Source organism: Neovison vison, chromosome 10 (genome assembly GCF_020171115.1).
Source record: "Neovison vison isolate M4711 chromosome 10, ASM_NN_V1, whole genome shotgun sequence".
Taxonomy (NCBI): domain Eukaryota; kingdom Metazoa; phylum Chordata; class Mammalia; order Carnivora; family Mustelidae; genus Neogale; species Neogale vison.
Genome location: NC_058100.1, coordinates 44,046,986 through 44,055,804, shown reverse-complemented (window position 1 = coordinate 44,055,804; position 8,819 = coordinate 44,046,986). Strand labels below are relative to the sequence as shown.

At 47.9% G+C, this 8,819-nt stretch overlaps 1 long non-coding RNA gene across 2 annotated transcripts in view; it reads left to right on the top strand.

Moving 5' to 3' along the window:
• Positions 1-4,119: 4,119 nt before the first annotated feature.
• The window catches only part of LOC122918556, a 58,808-nt gene continuing 54,108 nt past the window's right edge, over positions 4,120-8,819 (top strand). For both annotated transcript variants that reach the window (XR_006386627.1, XR_006386626.1), the window contains exon 1: positions 4,120-4,214. This is a non-coding gene — a long non-coding RNA (uncharacterized LOC122918556). The remainder of the gene's footprint in view (positions 4,215-8,819) is intronic.

The window sequence follows — 8,819 nt, the reverse complement described above, 5'->3', positions numbered from 1 at the left end:
TGGTTTTGAAAACTTTATTCCGGTGTGGTTCACTGGTCTTCCTCTTTTGGACCCCATCCCCGCCTCCTCACTCTTGCTACCCACACAGCCCCTGCCGGGGAGGGGGACCTTGGTGTCTCTTGTCTATGAATCATTTCAGCAGCCTGGGAAACATCTATTCCTCCAGGATGAGCTCTAGGGCCGATCTGAGGAGGGCTGTCACACGCACATGTACCATAAAATCAAATCGTCCCCTTTCCCCTCCATGCCGAGTATACTAATGTTTGCTCTTCAGCCCCCAGTATGGTCATTCCTACTATGTCCCACCACTTACCACATGGGTTTCTCTTTTTCCTATTCCATCTCTTTCCCCATCCATCCAACAAGCATTTTTTTTTTTTTAATTTACTTGTCAGAGAGAGAGAGAGAGAGAGAGAGCGCAAGCAAGCACAGGCACACAGAGTAGCAGGCAGAGGCAGAGGGAGAAGCAGGCTTCCTGCCAAGCTAGGAGCCCGATGTGGGACTCGATCCCAGGACACTGGGATCATGACCTGAGCCGAAGGCAGCTGCTTAACCAACTGAGCCACCCAGGCGTCCCCACCAAACAAGCATTTTTTTTTTAAAGATTTTATTTGTTTATTTAACAGACAGAGATTACAAGTAGACAGAGAGGCAGGCAGAGAGAGAGAGAGGGAAGCAGGCTCCCTGCTGAGCAGAGAGCCCCATGCGGGACTCGATCCCAGGACCCTGGGATCATGACCTGAGTCGAAGGCAGCGGCTTAACCCACTGAGCCACCCAGGCGCCCCCAAACAAGCATTTTTTGAGCACGAACTAGATGTTGGTCCTAGATGGCCAGTCCACAGAGGACACTCAATGTATTTACCTAAGTTTGCAAGGACAGGAGTTACCCACCACAGCGCCCCATTCCCTTGAGAAATACTATTTGATGGGGGGAAGGGTGCATGTGCACGGAAATAAAGTCAAACATGGTGAGTGACTGAAAGTCAGTCTGTGAAACCATCTGAATTAATTATTATTATCATCAAATTATAATATACTTACATTTATTAAATATAAAATTATATGATCATTATTAAATTATTATTGTTGTTTTTTTAAAAAAAAACTCTTATATAGCACTTTCTGGTTTTTAGGACTGAAGTGCTTTCACATAAATGGTAAACCTACTTGTTGCCCGAGAACAGTATATAGGCTGAAACAGAAATAAAGAAAATTTCAAACAAATTCCTGGAGGGCAGATCTACAACAAGTCATTAGAGTGGAGTTAGGAATCACTAGGGTGCATTCCTGACCAGTGAGAACGAGGTCATGAGGGGTAAGTGCCATAATCCAGTCCAAGCCATTTTACTGGCCCCATCGGGGGCAGGTGCTCACGGGGGACGGCGTTCCAGGCTGACCCCGCGGGCCATTGCTAAGCAGTCACCGTGGAGCTGGATTCACTCAGGGCCCCCTGCTTCCCCTGTGGTGGGAACGGCTGGATGGCTTCTGCCCGATCCTTCCTCTCTGTGAGAGGAGCAGCCGTGTGGGATGCCCCGCACGTCTCCCCCAACAAAAGCAACACTTCGGAGTGTGTCATCCAGTGAGTCAGAAGCACGGGTGGGAACAGACCCAGGATTCCTGCTCCTTTCTTCGCTGGGGCTGTTTGCTGGAGATGACAATCCTCCCACATGAGTGGCCGGTCGCATTTATGGTTCTTAATGACATTTAATGGGGCTTATGGGATAGGAAAATAATGGGAAGGGAAGGCTGGGAGATTAAAAAAAATCAAAATCTGAAATGACACACCAGATCCTGATTACTGAAGGTTTAAAAATGGCGATCCCACTCAGTGTGTCCTTCCACTGGGCGATGGTTCCTAGGTCTGAGGAGGAATCATCGCCTCACCCGACTTGAGATTGGATGGGACAGAGAAGGAAAGGGGAGGAGGGAAGAGCCAGGGGTCCTCAGGAACTGCGTTCTGCGATTTGTCCCTAGGATTTCATCTCTGTATTTACCTCATGTCACCGTTTGTTTTGTTTCAGCACGTATGTGACATGACACAGTTTATCATGCACATGTAATGCCCATTGTCCCACTGGAGACTCGTCACCGAGCTGTGATCCGTGGAAAGAGCAGTGGGCACAAGGTCAGTTGACTAAGACTCTCTACTTCACAGGCCATGCGAGTCCAAGTGGGTCACCCCACCTGGACCTTAGTTCCCTTAGGTAGAGAACAGGCCTAGACTGGTTGGCCTGAAGGTGCCCCACTGCTCTGAGCTGCTATGTCTGTGTGTCCAGCCCCACAGAGGAAGAAGCTGCCCCCACAGTCCCCCACCCCCAACCCCCACCCCCTGAAGCTAAGACCACTTGTGGTTTCCTCCATCTCCTCCCGAGGCTTTGCCAGAAGAACACAGGACATGTTCAGTCACAAGCTCCAGGGAACCCGGCAGAGCAAAAAGAGCAGCAAACAGGGATTGATCCATCAGTATGACCCAGAGGACAAGAGCAGGGGACACACAGAGGAGAGCTCTGTAGTGGCTGGAGACTGGGTCCAAGGGAAGAGGGGTCACTTTCTAATGTTTCTGAGGGGTGAGCTGCAGGAAAGTAGGTGCTTCTGCTAGACCTGGCCCATGGACTCCGAGGGTGTGGGAGTGACACTCAGCCAAGGACCAGTCACGACTGTCAGAAGAGAAGAGTGACAGCAGCTCACCCACACAGGCACCTGCATTTTGCTCAAAACTTTGAGAAGCTCTTGTTGACTCTTAATTTGTTTTTGGCATAAAGATGCCTTTCCAGTGGGAAATTTTGATGGTTTTATGGGGAGGGGATTATGGCGGGAGAAACACACTAGGGAAGAGCTGGCTGCCGCTGTGCGGGGAGGAGGCTGTAGGCAGGACGGCCTCTCTAGTTTCAGGAGAGGAATCACAGAGTCCAGGGTAGGCCTGGTAGGGCTGGGACTAGAGTGAGGGGGGTGAGGTGCCTGGGGTGCAAACCTCAAGGAGGCACTCACTCTCAGTGTCCTGCAAGCGAAGGACGGGCACCTCCCCACTCGCTGTAGCCTTGTGCAGGCCCTGGGGCCGGGCCTCCTCTGGGCACTTTCTGGTATGCAGTTGTTAATTGTTCGGAGGCCCTGGGCTTGGGTTATAAGGGGAAAACTGGTTGTAGGAGACTCAACATACGAAATAAGACGTATTTCACAGCCCACCTTTATCCCTAAAAACCTGGACTTGGGAGTCCCCCGACCTGGGGATGGTTTTCTGCTTGCCATTCTTTAGCTGTGTAACCTAGGGAAACATACTTAATCTTGCTGTGCCTCGATTTCCTTCCTCATCCATATTAAAATAGGGACAATAATACCTACCTCAGAGAGAAAGTATGGGGATTAAACCAGGGGCACAAGGAGGGTAATGAAAATAGCTGCCGAATGGTAAACCTCAGCATGGCAAACCTCTCTGTGAGGTTGTCTGTGACAGCGTTGTGTGGCCCAGTGTCAGACAGGGCTCTTGTTCCGGAAGCTTCCACAGGCAACATTAGCATCAGAGGAGGGTCTGGAGACCAGTTCACCAGTGTCACATCCAGAGTTATGTAACTTGTTACAGATCACATGACTAAGAACACTTTAGGAAACAGTAAAAAACAGTGATAAGTGGGACAAGCTGGCCCAAACTGATGGATTACATAAACATTCAAACCACAGCTTTTCCCTACCAACAGACATATAAGCATATGAGGAGGGCTTGTAAGTGAAGGGGTAGGGAGTCAAGAGCCATGGAAAACTCTCTGACTTTGGGGTCAAGATCAGATTCTGGTTAATCAAGGAGGGCTTCCAGGAGGAGGTTCTGGGGCATTCAGCAGCCTCCAATGAGGCTCAGTTGCTCTCCTTTTTTTTCATCACCATCTCAGCAGTCAACACTTCTCAGTACAAAGGATAGAAGATGGGCTCTGACCCCACGGTTGGGTGACTGGAGTCACCTCTTCAGACCTTTCACGATCCGACGCCTGGTCCCTTTAAGGCATAGAAACTCAGTGAACGTTCTGCGGGCGGCCTTGCGGCCTCCGCGAGGCGCGCTGACGTCACCCTTCGGGGAAACGGCTGACGTCAGCGCGTCCTCGGCGAGTAGGGGCGGGGCCATGACTCACCCGAACCGCGCCCCCCGCCCGCGGACGAGCGCACGTGAGCGCGCGCCGCGCTGTTTTCTAAGATTAGCTCGGCGGCTTCGGTGGGGTCGCGCGAGGTAAAGGCGGCCGAGGGGACTAGGCGGGCTGGGGGCGGCTGTCCCCGTCCCTGCTCGCCCCGCTGGCGGGCCTCCTGGAGGATGAGGGCCCGGCCGGAGGGTGGAGCGCGGGCGCCTCCCGACGAAGCGCCTCAAGGGTCTCTGCGTGCGAGCCCGGCCCCGCCAAATTGAGCCAAAGTTCCCTTCTGCTCTGCGACTCGGGACTTCCCGGAGAGTCCAGGGTTCTGGAAAGTTCCCCGCTGGACGGGGTGCGGTGCGGGCTGGTCAGAACAGGCAGGGGCCCGAGGCCGTCGGGGCCCAGCCCTCGGTGCCCACGTGGGGTCATCACTCAGCGTTTACGAACTCGGGGGGGGGGCGTGGGGGCCGGGCGTGGCTGGTGTCACCATCAGCGCTTGGTGGGGGGACCTCCTGGGACCCCCGCTTCCGAACTGGGCGTGGCAGTGCGAGGGAATGTTCCCTACGTGGTAGGAGGGGCGGTGGTCGTTCTAGGTTCAGCCCAGGCTCAGGGGCTTGGAGGTCACCGGGTGAGGACCTGATGCTGCAAACCCCAGGCTCTCTTTCCCGAGCCGCCCCCCCCCCCCCCCCCCCCCCGGCTTACCAAGGTGACCTTCTAGGAAATACATAAAAGCCTCCTTTTAAAGAAAGTAGCGCCAGACACCTTGTGAAATAGACACTCCCCTGTTCTTTTTGGGGGGGAGGGGAAAGTTCTGGAAAGAATCGCTGTCAGCGTAAAATGAACTGAGATTTTGACTTTGCAGAGTGGTCGGCCGTGTCACGGTGACCTGCATTCTGTTGTTGGTGTAGCATCCTCAGGTTTCACAGGGTTTGTCTCCGTAGGCAGCTTATAAAACACTGCTCATGACGTTTTTGACCTTGCTAGATGAAGAGGGTTGGATATTACAGAAGAGTACTAAAAGTAATGATAAACCGGGAAATGTCAAATGGTAATAAGGGAACGTTAACTGTCGGGCTGTAATCTTGAGTTTTTCCATGTGCTCTTTTCTTAGAAGCGGTGGAAAGTTAGTTGTGATATAAAGGTAGCTTTGCAGATCATGACTTGAATGAATGACAGAAATGCCGAATCCAAATGTGTGATTTTCATTTGTTTTCCAAAAATAACCACATTGGCCTTTGTACATTGGAGATTTTCAGATAATAAATATGGAAACTGCAAGCGTTGAGGGCCTTATTCCCCATTCAGTGTCCATCTTAACACAGTTTAAAAAGGAGGGACAGTTTAGGATCTAACAAATCTGTCCGGAAGTATGCATACTGTTTTATATTGTTGGTATATAGCAACAGGAGTCTCTTTGTCCTAATACCTTACAGTTGCTCCCACATTTTCCTCAATGTAATGCCTATTTTGGGAGGGACTTAACTGGAGCAGGTGTGAATGATGATGAATCACGTTCTCAAACTGAGCTAATTTCCCTTTGTGTAGGTTATTGTTCTGTGCGTATATAATGTATAAGAACCTTAACATTAACGTTCTCACGTTCAGAAATTAAGTTGTTTTAGTCCGGAAATTGAGTTTTTGCTTTAAAAATACTTATCCTTGGGACAGGCCACCTGCATCCTGTAGCAGCCTGTTAGCATTTCTGTAGTCTTCTTTGCCCCCAAGTTGTACCTGTTTTCTTAGAACGACATCTGTTACTCACTAATTGTTCACTATGTTGTGATTGTTTGCTTACATGTTTGTTTCTCCTACTAGACCAAGCTCTTGGGACTATGGACTAGTGTCTGTCTTTGTATCTTTGGCATCTGGAACAGTGCTAGCATGTAATAAGAGCTGTATTTTTCATAGTGTTTTGTTTCATTGAATAAATGTGGGGTTTCCCAAAGCAGATTGCAAATTTGGGGAAGGGAGAGTTTTTGTAATAATTAAGGGGATTGGGCTGCACACCTGTGTTGTTGCAGTAAGGGACACAGCTTCCTTTTTTCTAAGCCCACCCTGCCCCACTCCCCCCCACCACCACCCATGAGAAAGAAGACAAAATAAAACAATCAAACTCTAAATTATCTTGGGATCTAAGCAGTGTGGTGTGCCTTTAGATTGGAGATGGTAGAACTTCGTCCTGTTCTCCAGGCCATAACTGTAATCCACACACTGGGTTAGTTAGGTCCTCATCACAGGGAAATAGTTATTATTATTTTTTTGTTTTAAATAGGTGAGGTGTCTGGGTGGCTTTGTCGGTTGAGTGTCTGACTCGTGATTTTGGCTCGAGTCATTATCTCAGGGTTGTGGGATTGAGCCGCATGTCAGTCTTTGCGCTGGACTTGGAGCCTGCTTAGGATTCTCTCTCTCCCTCTCCGCCCCTCCCCACTCCCAAATTAGGAATTTCAGAAGCTCTCCTTCTGGGGATAGTTACAACTGGTTGCTAAATGGAATGTTTACATTGAAGTAGATTTGGTTTCTGCACAATACTTTCTACCACCCGGAGAGAAGATTTAAGGATATAAAATGAAGAGATTTAATTTATTCTCTACCTTATAAGTTACCACTGTCAAAGAGAGGGGGATTTTTACCGTCAAACTTTACTCTCCAAAACTCAACAAGCTGGAATTGATGCCACACTCGATTTTACAAAAGACCAATGAAAAAATAAGTTGCTATCAAAGATCTAATTTTGAAAATACATACATATATAGTATGTTACAGTGGTTACTGATATTTTCAATAATAATCTAATAGCTCTGCAATATCCCAAATCAGAAGGTCCACATTGTAATATGCACTATGTTTAATTAAGTCAAGAAAGAGTGATATGTATTTGGATGTCTTTTTTTTTTTTTAAGATTTTATTTATTATTTGACAGAGACACAGGGAGAGAGGGAACACAAGCAGGGGGAGTGGGAGAGGGAGAAGCAGGCTTCCCGCCGAGCAGGAAGCCCAGTATGGAGCTTGATTCCAGGACCCTGAGCCGAAGGCAGACACTTAATTACTGAGCCACCCAGGCACCCCATATTTGGAAGATTTTTAACAAGATTTTAATTAGGGTTTTAGAAAGCAGTTCAGCTATGTTTTCCCAGACAAAGAGTTCCATGAGTGTGATGAAAAACAGTAGGATTAATGACAACAGAAGAAAGAAAGCTAGAAGGAAAGACCTAAGGGGGACACTTTGCTGTTGGCTAGGCTGAGCTTTGAAAACTCCTACTCACTTTCATACCACCCTCCTCACCATTTTTAGGCACTGTTTCACTTGGATTTTTTCTCAAAATGGAGCCTTCTATTATAATAAAAATAACGACTTCCATTTATTGAGCCCTATGTGCCAGGCTCTGAGCTCAATCCTGTATGAAACTATTTCAGTTAATATTATATATGTGTGCATAAGAGATTTATTGTAAAGAATTGGTTCACGTGTATGGAGGTTGGCACGCCCTAAGATCTGCCGCGTGAGTCGGCACGCTGGAGACCTGGGAGAGCCAACGGTGTGGTTCCTTTCCAAGTCCAAAGGCAGGAAGAATTCACCCTCACAGGGGTTGGGGGGTCGGGGGAGTCTGTCTGTCTGTTTTTATATACCTTCAACCGACTGGATGAGGCCCACCAACGTTATGGAGGGCAACTACTTAATCTGCCAATGGAAATATTAATCTCATCCAAAAACACCCTCACAGAAACACCCAGAATAATGTTTGACCAAACATCTGACCATTCTGTGGCCCAGTCAAATTAATACATCTGTTAACCATCATAGACCTATTTGATTTCCAGAGCTCATGGGATGAGAACCCATATCCCATAATGTTATGCCCCAGAGTCTCCCTCTCACTCTAGGATTTACAAAGTAACTTTAACCTTGGGCCTTTCCCCCTTATCTGGAATGTCTGTCACAGTTCATGGCACTGACATCTGATGAACACATCTAATTAGGGCAGGTGTTTAAATACTAGTAACAGCTCAGAATCCCCTCCCCCAGTAGCACATACAACAGAGCCACTTCCTTCCTTAGAATAACTCTCCAGCTTTCTAATTCTATTCCAAGCTTTCTGATTTTCTATTCACAGAACCCTTTAATTCCCTCCACACTAGCAAATCTTACCTGACTCCTTGTTCGGTCCCCTTCGTGTCCTCATCGAAAGGCACCAAGCCAGTGAGCCCACGACTTGCTCTTCTCTCAGCTGCCTCTTTAGGACCAACTTTTGCTATTGCTTGCTCTTGACTCATTCCTGCCTTCATTGTCACTGTCATTTTAGAGGTCTGACCTTTCAACCCTCTCCCCCCAACACAAGCAACTGTCACTACAAGGACTTCACTTGGCTGAGTTTCAGACTGGTGAACCTAGCTCCCAGAGATAGCAGATATAAAAATACTTCCATGATCTATGTACTTTTAATAAATACTGATTACTCAGTTTATTTACTTGATTACAATTTTGGAAAGAATAAAATTCTTAGGGTAATTTTTTTTTCCTAGTTGGCAGTATTCTGTTACCTCCTAGGGTACCTTCTGTAGGCATCATGGATGTCCTGATACCGCTCCAACGTGTTTTCACAAACAGCCTCAGAGCATTTGTTCTTAGCAAGTTAATTGTCCTTTAATATCTAGAATGGAGTCATTCCCAGTGAAGTAAGGCTTTGAATACTTTCTCAGATTTTTATGC